Source organism: Dermacentor variabilis, chromosome 2, assembly GCF_050947875.1.
Source record: "Dermacentor variabilis isolate Ectoservices chromosome 2, ASM5094787v1, whole genome shotgun sequence".
Lineage (NCBI taxonomy): Eukaryota > Metazoa > Arthropoda > Arachnida > Ixodida > Ixodidae > Dermacentor > Dermacentor variabilis.
The window spans coordinates 106,700,919-106,713,971 of NC_134569.1; the positions used below are offsets into that span (position 1 = coordinate 106,700,919).

The 13,053-nt window shown below is 49.5% G+C and overlaps 1 protein-coding gene across 1 annotated transcript in view; it reads left to right on the plus strand.

The window, feature by feature from the left end:
• LOC142572486 (oxysterol-binding protein-related protein 9-like) overlaps positions 1–13,053 on the plus strand; it is a 49,923-nt gene that overhangs the window by 2,009 nt on the left and 34,861 nt on the right. Inside the window, exons 2-3 of the mRNA XM_075681641.1 lie at positions 10,135–10,469; positions 11,956–12,097. The gene's annotated coding sequence lies outside the window, so the exon portion shown is untranslated. The remainder of the gene's footprint in view (positions 1–10,134; positions 10,470–11,955; positions 12,098–13,053) is intronic.

Here is a 13,053-nt window from a genome sequence, read left to right on the forward strand (position 1 = left end):
ACGCTCTTTGGGAGCAGCAGAGTCAGTTAATTTTCATTTTGCTTTCGCTTTTTACTGCAGGACTGCAGTGGTGGGTGAAACGTGGCATGTGATCTATAGGGTGTCGAAGACAGCGCCGAATTCGCATTGTGTTACATAAACTACAACTTCACAGTTATAATCTATGGCAAAGAAATAAGATAACGTTTGACATTTCACTCAGCTTGCTGCTTTTCTTTAGAAGCAGGTGAGGACATTGATGCTTATGAACGATGAACAAGGGCGGTTTGTGCTGAACCACACGTTAATCTTTCTTGCACGTGTGCACGTTGCTCGTATAGTCGTGCGATGGCTAAGAGTGGCCAAAGGAGTCAATAGCACGCACATTCAGCCCCACGAATAAAACTTCAAGAGCGCTGTGCTCTGCTTGCCAAGCACCAAACGTGCGCTGAACAATGGCACGTAAAAAAAAAAACAGATTTCGCATGCCGTTTAGAGCCACGGTTACCGCTCACCGAGAAGATGACGTAATTCATTAACCTGCCCGCAGCGTTATGATTACCATAAGTCATGCAGCTGAGCTCGATGATACACATTATCGAGGAAATCATCTTTTCCCCTCACCGTGTTTGTCTAGTTTGCCTAATTTTAGTAGCAATTTGAACTAGCGGTCGAATTGGGAGCGCCGCCTGAGATGATTCCTCGGAGCCCCTGACGCAACTTTTCGGCCGTGGAACGCAACTGACATGGTGAACTTAAGAAACGCGAGCGTCTTTGCCGAGTTGGGCGTAGTTACCAGCACATACCCATCCTTTATCCCCATTCAAAAATTAAATCATGGGATTTTACGTGCCAAAACCACGATCTGATTACGAGGCACGCCGTAGTGGGGGGCTCCGGAAATTGGGACCCCCACCTGGGGTTCTATTCGCATTCTCGCACCCAACGAAACTCACGAATCGCAACAATCTGCTAGTCTGGTGCTCCTATTGAAGAAGTATCATAAGAAGCCAACAAACATGGTTTTTGGCTTCTTATGATATGACTAATAAAATCGGGACCCTCGGTTAACCCCCTTTCTTCTCGTTAATTGAAGAAGTAGTCATTCGAACAATCGTGCAAACTATTTAACACCCCGTTGTGGCCTTACACACTTGAACTATTTCTTGCCGATCTGATAGCCGTTATTTTTTTTTTTCGGTTGAGGTTCGGATCGAATTAAGGCACGTTCCAAAAAAATAACGGTTCGGGCTCGGGTTCTGGTTCAGTTCGACACTCTGGTTAAGACCACTTACGGAGGAAAACTGGAAAACCATTCTCCGACGTTCACTTTCGGCGGTACTACCCCTTTCGCGCGACGTATACAGTGTTCAACCAGCCAATCAGGTCATCAGGTTTCGGCCAACCAACCAATAAGCGCGCACTGAAAGCGATATCGCCGAAAGTGACCGTGCGAGAATACGCACCCCTGACCGCTCACGTCCGCGTTGAGCACTTTGACGTGGCGTGCACACGGGGCCCGTGCATTCGGCAACGCAGTTGCTGTTCAAGAGCTCGAACTACCGTCACAGGCAGATGAGAAGGTGAATTCGGCTGAAACCTTGCAGTTGTTGGGTACATCTTGTTTACATATATACTGGGGAGAGCCCTAAAGATAGTGCGTGGCAAGATCCCATAGTCCGCAGCTCATCACCACATTGACAATGGACATTGGTATTGAGCGGGAAGGGGCTGCCGCTTTTCTCAATCTGCCCTCACGCTAACTTCTGCTTTTCTGTACGGGAGTAGCCGATATTTTAGATGATGTACTAGAGAAAGAAGTCAACTCAAGCAGGCCATGAAATGCGTAGGGCACATAACCGGCAGTGTGTTAGAGTTATAGAATCTGTGCCAAGAGAAGGGATGATGATGATGATGAAAAACTTTATTTATCCCTCTTTAAAGGGAAGGGGGCAATGGAATAGAGGGTGGGGGGAGGAACTACTTGAAGTAGGCCTCCTTTATCCTTTCAGCCCACTCCAGGATGGCCTCCTGAAGATCGGGCCTGGAGCTGCGCAAGGCAGCCTCCCACTGCTCCTCACTAGATATTAATTGCTTGAGGAAAGGGGGAAGGGGGTGCTTAGGGCACCCCCACATGATATGGTTTAAGTCTGCTCTGGGAGATACACAGAATTTACAAGAGGGAGAAAGGTAAATGGCGGGATGAATGCGGTGGAGGAGGTAAGGGGACGGAAAGGTGCGAGTCTGCAGCTGTCGCCACAGAACTTCACACCTACGCGGGGATTTGCCCATGAGTGGCGGAAAGGTTAAGCGGTCTAATCGGTAGTGTGTGCAGATTTCGTGGTAAGTAATAAGTCGATCCCGCGCTGTAAACGGCGCCTCCTCCGTGGCGAGGTCCGACGCATCTGATGCCCGAGCCCGGACTGTAAATCCTCGGGCACTGGCATGAGCCGCCTCGTTTCCGGCAAGGCCCGCATGCGCGGGAGTCCAGATTAATGCCACAGTTTGATTGAAAGGATGAGCCAAGAGGAGAGAAAAAGCTGGCTTAGAGACCCTACCCGCTCCGAAGTTATATATGGCTGCTTTGGAGTCGCTAACGATAATTGATGAATTTGGAATTGTGAGGGCCAGGGCTATGGCCGCTTCCTCCGCCTCCTCCGAGGAAGAGCCAGGAATGGAGGCGGCCGCAGCGACCTGCCCGTGAGAGTTAATGACTGATATTGCGTAATGATTTCTGTTCCCATATTCGGCTGCATCAACATAGAGCACGTCTTTAGAGGTGGAGAATTGTTTTTGGAGAGCCTTTGCTCGCTGCCTCCTGCGCTGTTTGTGATGCACAGGGTGCATGTTTTTAGGAAGTGGGGGGATGCAGAGGTTCTCGTGTATGTGATATGGAATGGTGTATTTAGTCTTGATGATGGGTGCCGGAGTGATAGAAAGAGTTTGTAGAATGTGTCGACCTGTTGCGGTATTGGAAAGTCTGCTATATTGGGATGTGAGGTGGGCTTCTGTGAGTTCAGAAAGTGTGTTGAAAGTTCCAGTAAGCATTAGCCTTTCAGTGGAGGTACGTATGGGGACCCCGAGAGCGAATTTATATATTTTGCGTAAAAGAGTGTCGATCTTATCTGATTCTGATTTAAGGAAATGTAGATATGGTGTTGCGAATGTAATCTTACTGATAACGAAGGCCTGAATCAAGCGGAGAAGTTCGGCCTCCTTTAGTCCGCCATGTTTATTGGAGACTCGCCCTAGAAGACGCAGGGTGTGATCGACTGTGGTCTGGAGTGTATGTAGAGTATATGTGTTGAGCCGGTTGCTTTGAATGTGTAAACCGAGCACCCGGAGCCTGTCCACTCTAGTAACGGGGATGTGGTTTAGGATTACCTCTATGCTAGACATGTGTTTTCCGCTCCCCCGGTGGGATGGCAGAAGTAGCAGCTCGGATTTTTGAGGGGAGCATGTGAGATTCATAGCCCCGGCATGAGCCACGACGGCGTCTGCTGCGGCCTGTAGAGTGTCTTGAATCTTTCCGTCGGAGCCGCCAGTCGTCCAAAGAGTGATGTCATCGGCGTAGAGTGAAAACTTGAGATCGGGAATAGACCGCAATGCTTGCGCCATCGGCATCATAGAAAGATTAAAAAGAAAAGGGGACAGCACTGAGCCTTGGGGCGTGCCGTAGCTACCTAAAGCGTATGAAAGGGATTGCTCTGTGCCTATGTGTATTGTTGCGGTACGGTTGGATAAGAAGGTACATATGTAGTCATATGTCTTTCCGCCAACCCCAATGAGATTAAGCTCTCGGAGGATGGCGGAATATGAAACGTTATTGAAGGCGCCGTGGAGGTCCAGACTGAGAATTGCTTGCGTATCTAGACTGCTATTGGGTGTAATGATGTCATGCTTCATTCGAAGCATGATATCTTGGCATGAGAGAGATTTTCGAAAACCTACCATTTCTGATGGATAAAGATTGTTGTCCTCCATGTATTTACTGAGTCGGTTGAGGATGACGTGCTCGAGTGTTTTACCTAGACAAGAGGTTAGTGATATAGGCCTGAGATTAGAAGTGTTGAGGGGTTTGTTTGGCTTTGGGATAAAAATTACCCTGGCATCTTTCCACGAACTAGGGAGGGTGCCAGTGTCAAAGCAGTGATTGAAGTATGCCGTGATGGCTGTGACAGAGTTGTCGTCTAGATTGCGGAGTATTTTATTGTTAATAAGGTCGGGGCCTGGTGCTGACATTGTGCGCAGGGTGGCGAGGGCATGGCGAACCTCTGCTTCCGTGATAGCGGCGCTAAGTAGGTCGTTGGGTTCGCCAGTATATTTTGGCATGTCATACTTCTGAGCGGGAGGCAGATGTTTATGGCGGAGGTCGTCGAAGAATCCGTTGAGATTGTTTTTGTGTGCATGTAGCAGTTTGTTTATGCTATGGTTGTGGTGTGTGCGCGATGTGGTAGGGTCTAATAAGTGTCGCAAGAGTTGCCATGTGCGCTTGTTATCGAGGTTGTCATGCATGCTTTCACATACCTGGCCCCACTGCTGGCAGGCCAGTTGTGTGGCGTACTCCTGGATCTGGAGGTCTAATTTGGCAATTCTGAGTCTTAGTTTTCGGTTGAACCGTTGCCTCTTCCACCGTTTGAGAAGAGACTGTTTGGCTTCCCACATGTGTAGAAGCTTGGAATCAACCGTAGTGAGAGCGGTTTCGGGGGGCAGAGTGGTAGTGTGCGTCTGGGCGTCTGCGTGTAGTTGCTGAACCCATTCTGAAATGTCTTGAATGTTTGTGGGAGCTGATATCTGGCGGGCCTCACGAAAATTGTCCCAATTGGTAAGGCTGAGGCGTTTGGGTGCAAAGGGTTTGTGTTTGAATTGTAGTGTGATGGTAATGATGTAATGGTCGCTGCCGAGGTTAACTTGTGAGTTGTGCCATGTGACGTGTTGGATTCTGTGTGTAAGCGTAAGATCGGGGGAGGTGTCCTTAGCTACGCTATTGCCTAGCCTGGTTGGTGCATCGATGTCGTTATGTAATGTGAGTCTGTGGTCTTGTATGTGGATCCATAGGGCTCTGCCCTTAGGAGTAGAAACGGAGTGACCCCACAGATGGTTGGGTGCGTTGAAATCTCCAAGGATTAGGAGGGGGTGGTGGGTGGCAGCGGCAATAGCTTGAGCGAAAAGGGAGTCAAAGCGGTGATGTTTGTCTTGTGGACGACTATAGATATTGAGAATGTAAAGGCCAGGTGCATTATTCTTGCGAGGAATAATTTCTAGAAAATCGTGCTCTATATCGACACTGTCGAATTGGGAGTGATTGGCAGTGAGGTGCTTTTGCATAAGAATTGCCGTATCGGGCCGGGAGACCTTATTGTTCTGATAGACATTATAACCTGGGAAGCTGATTAGTCCGTGAGTTTCCTGAAGCGCAATGACAGCTGGGAGATTAGAAGAGGAGGCTAGAAACTGCTGGAGGTGTGCTTTCTTTTTTCGAAACCCCCTACACTTCCACTGCCACACTTCAAACTCGGAGCGGGTCGGGTTATTGGCCATTGTTAAGCGGAGCTGGTGGGGAGGCGGATCGAGCAGGGGCAACTATGTTAGGATGATTTGCGGTGACTCCAGCTATCCAACTTGTAGTTTGTTAGATGTGTGCTTGTACGAATTCAATAAATTTGTCGAGCTTTTCATTCCTGGCTGTGTAATCTGTATTGATTTTATCAATTGCAGTGAGTATATTGTGGAATTTAGTCTCTAAAGCGGTTAGTCTGTCGTTATAATTTAAGATTGTCTCGTCTAGGGTGTCCTCTGATCGCGGAGTGCTCGAAGTTTTACGTTTGCTGGGGGGAGGGTGAGGCGGTTCCCGTTCAGTCGAGGGGCTAGTGTCCATGGGGCGGTGTGAAGAGGTTTCAGATAGGGCTGATGGATGATGAGTCGAAAGGGTCGTGTTAGAGAGAGGGGCTTCAGAGGTTGAAGTAGAGGGGTGACGAGATTGGAGTTCTAATTTAAGTCTTTGAATTTCGGCTTTTAGAATAGTATTTTCTTCAAGGAGGGATTCGTTATTAGCAGTCTGGTTTGAGGAGCAGCAGGAAGAGGCTACCTTAGCCCAGCTTACCTGGGGTGGGTTGCGCGAGGAGTTGGCGAGAGTAGGGCTTGATGATAGAGCTGGCCAGGCGACGTCTTGGGTTGCATAGCCAGGCCCGCGGTCCTTGCTTTTGCTCCGACTTCTTCGCCGGCTTTGGTCGCGAGTGCGGTCGAGACTGGGAGTTCGGTTGGTGGTTGAAGTGTCTTGTTTGTGACTGGGACGTTTAGGGCGCGGTTTGAACCTTTGTTTGCACAGTGAGGAGCCGGTTTGATGGTTTCCGTTGCACACAACACATATCGGGTCACATTCGTGGTCCATGGGTGCGTCTTTCATTCCACACTTAGGGCAGAGTGTGTCCGTGGCATTAGTGCAGACGTCCTGGCGATGACCAATCCCGCGGCATCGGGTGCAGGCTTCTACCTTCTGCCTGAAGGGGCGGCATCGAAGTGAACAGCCGTCGTAGTTGACGTAGAAAGGGATGATTTCGCCTTGGAATATGACCATGATGGTTTCAGTATTGCCCAGGCGTCGTGCACCCCCAATAATCAATGTTGGGTTGCATCTGCGGAGGGTTGAGGCGATGTCATCTTCCGAGTAATCTGGGGGCAAGTGAATGCATCCTCTGCAGGTATCGATGGGATCGGCCACATGGGTGGCGACTTCGTAAGGGTTACCATTGAATTGCAGACTCTGGATGTTGTGGTAGAGATCTGCACGTCCCATGTCTGGTGTGCTGATTAGAACGGTATTGTTGATGGTGTTGACACGAATTTGGTCAGAACTGGTGCGGTCGGTGATGGGGAGCCCGGCAGCCTTGAGGATGACTTGTCTGAGGATGCATGCATGGATTCCAGCGCAGTTGAGGCCCCCACGAACTCTTAGGATGATTTTATAATCGCTGCGCGGCAGCGGCGGGGGCTTCGGTTCTGCTCTTGATTGAGTCCTATGAGCCACTGTGGGGTATGCTGGTGGCGAAGGATGCTGACGCTGTTTCGAGAGGTTATTGTGGATCTCGCGCCAGGTGCGCGCGCCATCGCGCTCCGTCCCTGCGCCCATGCTAGGCGGAGCTAGGCCCAGCAGCGAGACAGTCAGCCGAGAGCCCTAAAAAGGGCTGCGGCTCGCGTAAGGGACGTCGGAGTTGCTAAAGGAACTGTCAAGAAGTGCCGATAACACTCACATAGGTCCAGGCAGGAAATCAGGCTCTTGAAGCGATTGGGTAGGCACAAATAGGAAAAATGCAGGAGCCGAGGCAAAATGCAAAAATTCGGTGGTGTGATAAACGTACGGTATTTGCAATGCATAAGATAGTCTTAGCTGGAACAAGACAGGGTTAATTGAATATCGCTAGATGGGGGGGGGGGGAGACCTATGTCCTGCAGTGGGTGTGAAATAAGCTGCACGATGACGACGATGAAATTTGTGCAGGCCTCAGTGATCTCTGCGAATATTCCAGCATCGTTTGTAGATTGCATCGGGAAATCCTTGCTGTTATTTTACACTGCTCTTGATTCATGCGTACAAACAGCTTGCTTAGATTGGTTAAAGTTCTTTGTCCTGTCGCCTTTTCTTGTGTCCGTTGTTTTGCGCTAAACGAAGTATTTATGGATCCGCACCAACTAGCCCGCCAACACATTGTGCTTTCTAGCTCCAAGAGGAAACAAGGCTGTCCTAAACTGAGGTCCCAACAAAACATAGGGGACCGTATATTCAAAAAGGTTAACCAAGAACGAGTACTCTCCTCCTCCGCTTTCATCCTCGCGCTCTCTTCTCAATCGCCGTCTTTCATCTGCCCACTGCGCTCCGGGTTCGCTTTCATCCTTCGCTGTGTTCGTTCGTTCGGTTACAGGGGACATCGCCGACGCTCGCCGCAGGAACGGGCGCCTAAGAGCTGCGCTCTAAAGCACTTGCGCATGCGTATTCATGTTTGTCCAAGTCGATGCCTGAAAATTTCCTGCCATTTATGCAGGCGAATCATAGAAGGCACATCAGTGAAAATTTAGTTTGCCTTTCCTGAGATAGATTTGTAATAATACGAGTATATTGTCGGTTCTGCCTGACTGCCACTTTTGCGAACGAACTTTGCTATCGCATTTCTCGGTGCAATCTCAAGAGTTGTTTGGAAGTCGCCCATTTCAGTGCCAGATTTGAGTCACCGGTATACTTCTATCTACCTACTCCCATTACCTTTTGCTTTGTTCAGACAAAAAGTCGCTGCTAAATTTTTACAGCGTTGGTTTAACCTCCAGATTTTTCGTAAACACAGCGGCCTGCGGTCTCTTCATGCTATAATTCGCTCACAGTGTAGCCAGGGACTTGCAATGGGAAGTGCCTGCTAATCCAGTTTTTCGTCTTTATATATTTGTCTCCCCCCCCCTCCCCCCACACATTTTGCGACCGCTGGCACGCGCTCTCCGGGATATAGTTCAGATGGACCATTGCAGCTCTTTTTGGCGCGTACCTGCAACCGGCCATTATGTGAGAGTTATTGCGATTGCGAATTTTCTAGGAAAGAGCGAACTCGATGTGGTATCTCTAAGCGGACGTTTGGTGCGCCTGTTGTTTCCGTATTCATGTGCACTAGCTTCTGTAACACGTAGTCATCATCGTCAGTCTTTCATTTTACTTTTGCTTCCACGACCCTCAATCCGCACTCTCCTCCCGCGTGATATGGACCCCATTTTTACCAGCAGCTTTCCTACGCAATCTGTGCAAGACAGAGCCTTCTGGCTGCAGCACCACTCGCGCTTCCTCGAGTTGAGGATCGAGTGAGCACGTAGCACCGGTCTCTTCCGGCAAGACAAGACGACCTATCTCGATTTCTTTCACTGCCCCGCCGATGAGACCCTGGCCATCATTCTTCTGGAATGCCTAGCTCACAGTGCCAAAAGTAGCCACGGGGTGTCTGCCTCTTTTCAGCTACTGCGAATTTCGGGTCCACAGACACCACGCAGCGGAGTATTGCAGACCCTCCTGACTTCGCGGAAGACAGCAGTCTTCCCGCCTGAGTCCAATACACATTAACCCTAGACCCACGCTGAAAGACAGTTGCGTACGAAGGTTCACTCTTCCTACCGATGCTTTGACTCAGCCATCGAACTAGGAAGCTTTGCTCGACTATTTCGCACAGTTTATACTTCCTTTCGTTTCCTCCACTCCCTTCCCGACACCGTGACTGAGCTGTCCACTGTGTGGGACGATTGGTTCGTTGGCTGTTTGTTCAGCGCGACGCACTCTGAGGGATCTGAGGCCGGAAATAGGATTCCATAAAAACAAAAGTAAGGGAAACAAGGTGATGGAAAATAACTAAAAATTGGGAAATTAATATCTAACTGATATGGATGCGAAATAAGGGCCGGAGTCACGTCTTCTTCTTTCTCCTCCTCCTTTCTTACCCCAGCTCCGGCTAGCAGACATATTTTTAGGCCACTGGTCTCTACTATGGGGCGCAGTGGTTCAGGCAGTACCTCTCAAGGAGCCCCTGACAACAATTACATGTATCCGCCAAAAACTTAAACGCTTGAAGCTAGTCATAAGGTCCTCTTGTTGAGGCAGGAATTTGCTTCATGCTACCATAACTCAATCATTTTCCGAAACGTCCTAAAGACTAGCATGCATAAGGAGACCGGTGAACTTCGCTGACTGTTAATTTTAATCGCGTCTGGGCTCTAGAAAGTTACATCACGTATTGACCATCTAGCTTGGTTTGGTGCCTAATGGTATGGCTCAACATGCTCCACGAAACTTTTACGTCGTCGTTGTGATTGTTGTTATAAGTGATGGCGATGCTGCTGCGGCTGATGATGATGATCATATGCAATGGCTTGTACCCACTAAGGAGGATAAGCCAAGAATTGGGTGGCAAGAACTAGCTCAAGATAATAACTGTTCACGGCACATACCCATATGTCTCTTCGTCTTATTTTTCTACTCGATGGCTTCTTCTTCGTCGATTTCTAATAAGCGCACAACTACAAGTACGCTGTCGTCACTGCGTTTCGAGGCGACTGCCCAAAGGTGCCTGTTGCTCAGCAGGTTACAAAAAGAAAAAAAAAACCTGTTGTATCTTCGAAAACTCGTTACAGGTGACTCCACCACTGGGGGTGCAGGTTTAAATGCCCTGGTAGTCCGGCCGTTTTCGAAACCTAACCATCGCCGGCGCGAAGCTAGACTGGGGCGACACTGCACGGCCAATCTGCGTTCCACTGACTTCCGGGAGGGAGCGGGGCCTTGCCGGTTGGCCCCGCTACCAGCAGCCAGGCTACGGCGACCTCGACTCGCGCCGCCTGAGCGGCTCGGACGAGCGGGCAGCAAGTACGGCCGACGGCGCACGTCTTCGGGCCGCGCCTCGCCGGGTAAGGTCCACGCCCGCCGCCTTTGGCTCTGCCCTCGCCGCCTCAGCGATGTGCCGCTACTACTGGTGAGCCAAAAGGCTGCGCCGCCGCAAGGCAACGTGCGCGCCGTGCTTCTCCTCTTGGACTGACCGACACGAAAATCGTGCACCCCCGGGCAAGCACTGTCATCTGTAGGAAAATGTCGAGAATATGGTAACGGTGCATGAGTATAAATGAAACTTAGAGCGACACACAACAAAGAGACGAGTTGACAGGAGGAAAAAGGGCGCTTGGTTTTTGGTTAGTTTACGTTGTTAAGTGAATGATAACAACATTTTGGTGTTGCTATCATTCATAGTCGTGCTTGCGGACTTTCCTGCATCGCGAACACGAATCGAAGCTATTGGCAGGTAGTATATCTGTCGTGTGAAGAAGAAAGTTTTCATTTGTCGGTGCTGGTAAATAGTGAAGCGTAAAGCAACAATGTGTACGAATATACTACCAGAGAAGAAAAGCTATTTGTATTCCTTATATCGTCGTCCTTTTTGTGCTTGGCCACCAATGCACGCCATCGCTCTCTACCACGAGAGGCGTGGCGTTGGGGAGGAGGTTATCGAAAAATGACAACATTTCGTTAGAAGAGCCCTGTTAAGCAAGTCAATACCGCGCAAATAAAGGGTGAAGTTCAGAACTGCTCAAGACGAGGGCAGGACTAGACAAGTGTCTATGTTATCTATTTAATTGCGACGATTATAGAGCGGTCTGAAAGTATCCACTGTCTTCCTGCAAGAGTAACATTCATTTCACTAGACCAGTGAAATAAATGTTACTCTTGCAGGAAGTTAGGGCTACCGGTTTAGTTTCTAGTGGCAACTCCCAAGTGCGCCTGAGAAGACTGTGAAACGTTGAAAAAGAATCAGTTTTATGCATCGGTATTTATTGTATGTGCCTAGATGAACATGGCGCTCACGTACGCTTAAATTTGAAGCTGTTAATATTGCGGGCTGCGTGGTCGATCGATGTTGTCGGCTCCTTTAGTTCAGTGCTTGTAAGCGGTGGCGTCTTCATCGCAGAACTCGGTGATGCGCTTCCTTTCCTCGAAGCTAGGCGAAGAAAAGATCGCAGTAGAGAAGAGGTAGTCCCTTTAAAAAGTTTGTCCCTGTTATTTCTAGCTCCTCGCGCTTCTTCCTCTAGGAGGCCTTGGGCCATCCTACCGAACAAACTAATGTGAAGAAGAAAGAACAGTTGAATTTGCAGCTCCAAGGCAGAGTATACTATAGTTTGGTTTCCCCTTACTCAAGCTTGTACTGCGCGTTTATTGCACACATACGTGAATGAATGGCGAAGGATCGCCAATCCCTCACTGGGCGGCAACAACAACGCACCTGCTCTCATTTCTAAATGGCGAAGCTTCGCCTGTTCCTCACAGAGAGTGACGCACGGTTTTTAACGTTAGGCTTGCGCCACACGTGTCTTTACGCCAACTGCCAAGCCGCAGTCGTGCTGCAGCGAATAAGGCCGCAGCATGCGCGCGTCTACGGAGACGGTGTGCAACGGCGGTTCCCTGCGCAGGCCCTGCTGGAGACGCAGCCTAAGGTCGTTGAGTCCAGCGCTGGCCAGGCGGAAGTGAAGCAAGCGCCGTCGAGTGCTGGGCCCTCCCGCAGCGCAGGCCCGGACAGTCGGCGAATGACGGTAGCGTTCGCCGGCACTACTGGTGAGGCCTTTCGCGCTTGGCGAACGCTTTTCTTGTAAGCCAGATTTGATCCGAAACGAAGTCCTGCTGCGAGAAATATTGGCAGCATGCAGCCACAGCATACAGCATACAGCCTCGGTATTACCAATACATGCTTAGAAGATGAGCAAAACGAGAATAAGTTAAAAGTGGGAGCCAATGTTTCGACAAGTGTACTCCAAAAGGGCATCTTGTTGGGCAAGTTGCTTTATCCAAAGTATGTTATCATGACCGTGTTGTTCTGTCGCACCTGCTGCTGTCTGCTGTCTGCTGTGCTGTCTGTTGCACAGGCTGTCATTAAACAGTTGATAGTTTGGCGCTTCACTGTCTTCCTTTCTTCTGTCCCTTTTCAAGAAATGTATTTTGCGCCACAAAGTATGCCTAGGAAATTCGACAAGTGGAGTTGTCTTCTTCAAAGGCGACATATGCATTCCTCGGCACAGTATACATATTGTTGGCTGTCATCAATGAAAAACATGTCAGGACACTTGGGACGTTGGATAGCCCGCTTGCAGGAATATGACTTTATAATAACATACAAGTCTGGAAAATGTCATCATGATGCAGACGCATTGTCTCGCTGCCCACTCTCGCTCTCTCCCGGTAACGCGCCGTCGTCTTCCGCACCACGTCGTTCCGATGCTACGCCTGCCTCACACCAGCTCTCGATAACGCCCCTGGACCAAGTTACCACTTTATCCGATCAAGTTGTCCAGCGCTGTTTATTCCCAAAAAGGCAACGCCCCAGCTCATGCGCGAAGAAGTCGAAGAACAGGGAAGATGATGATGGCTATGTACAAATGAAAACGACGAAGTACGTTAAGAGTGCTTACAATATATATAGGTAGGTAGGATTCTTCTAAAGGGGAGAAGGGGTAAGGTGGGTGGGCGAGGCAATGAACGAGGGTGTGTTAGCGGCGAGTGTTTAGAATAGAAAA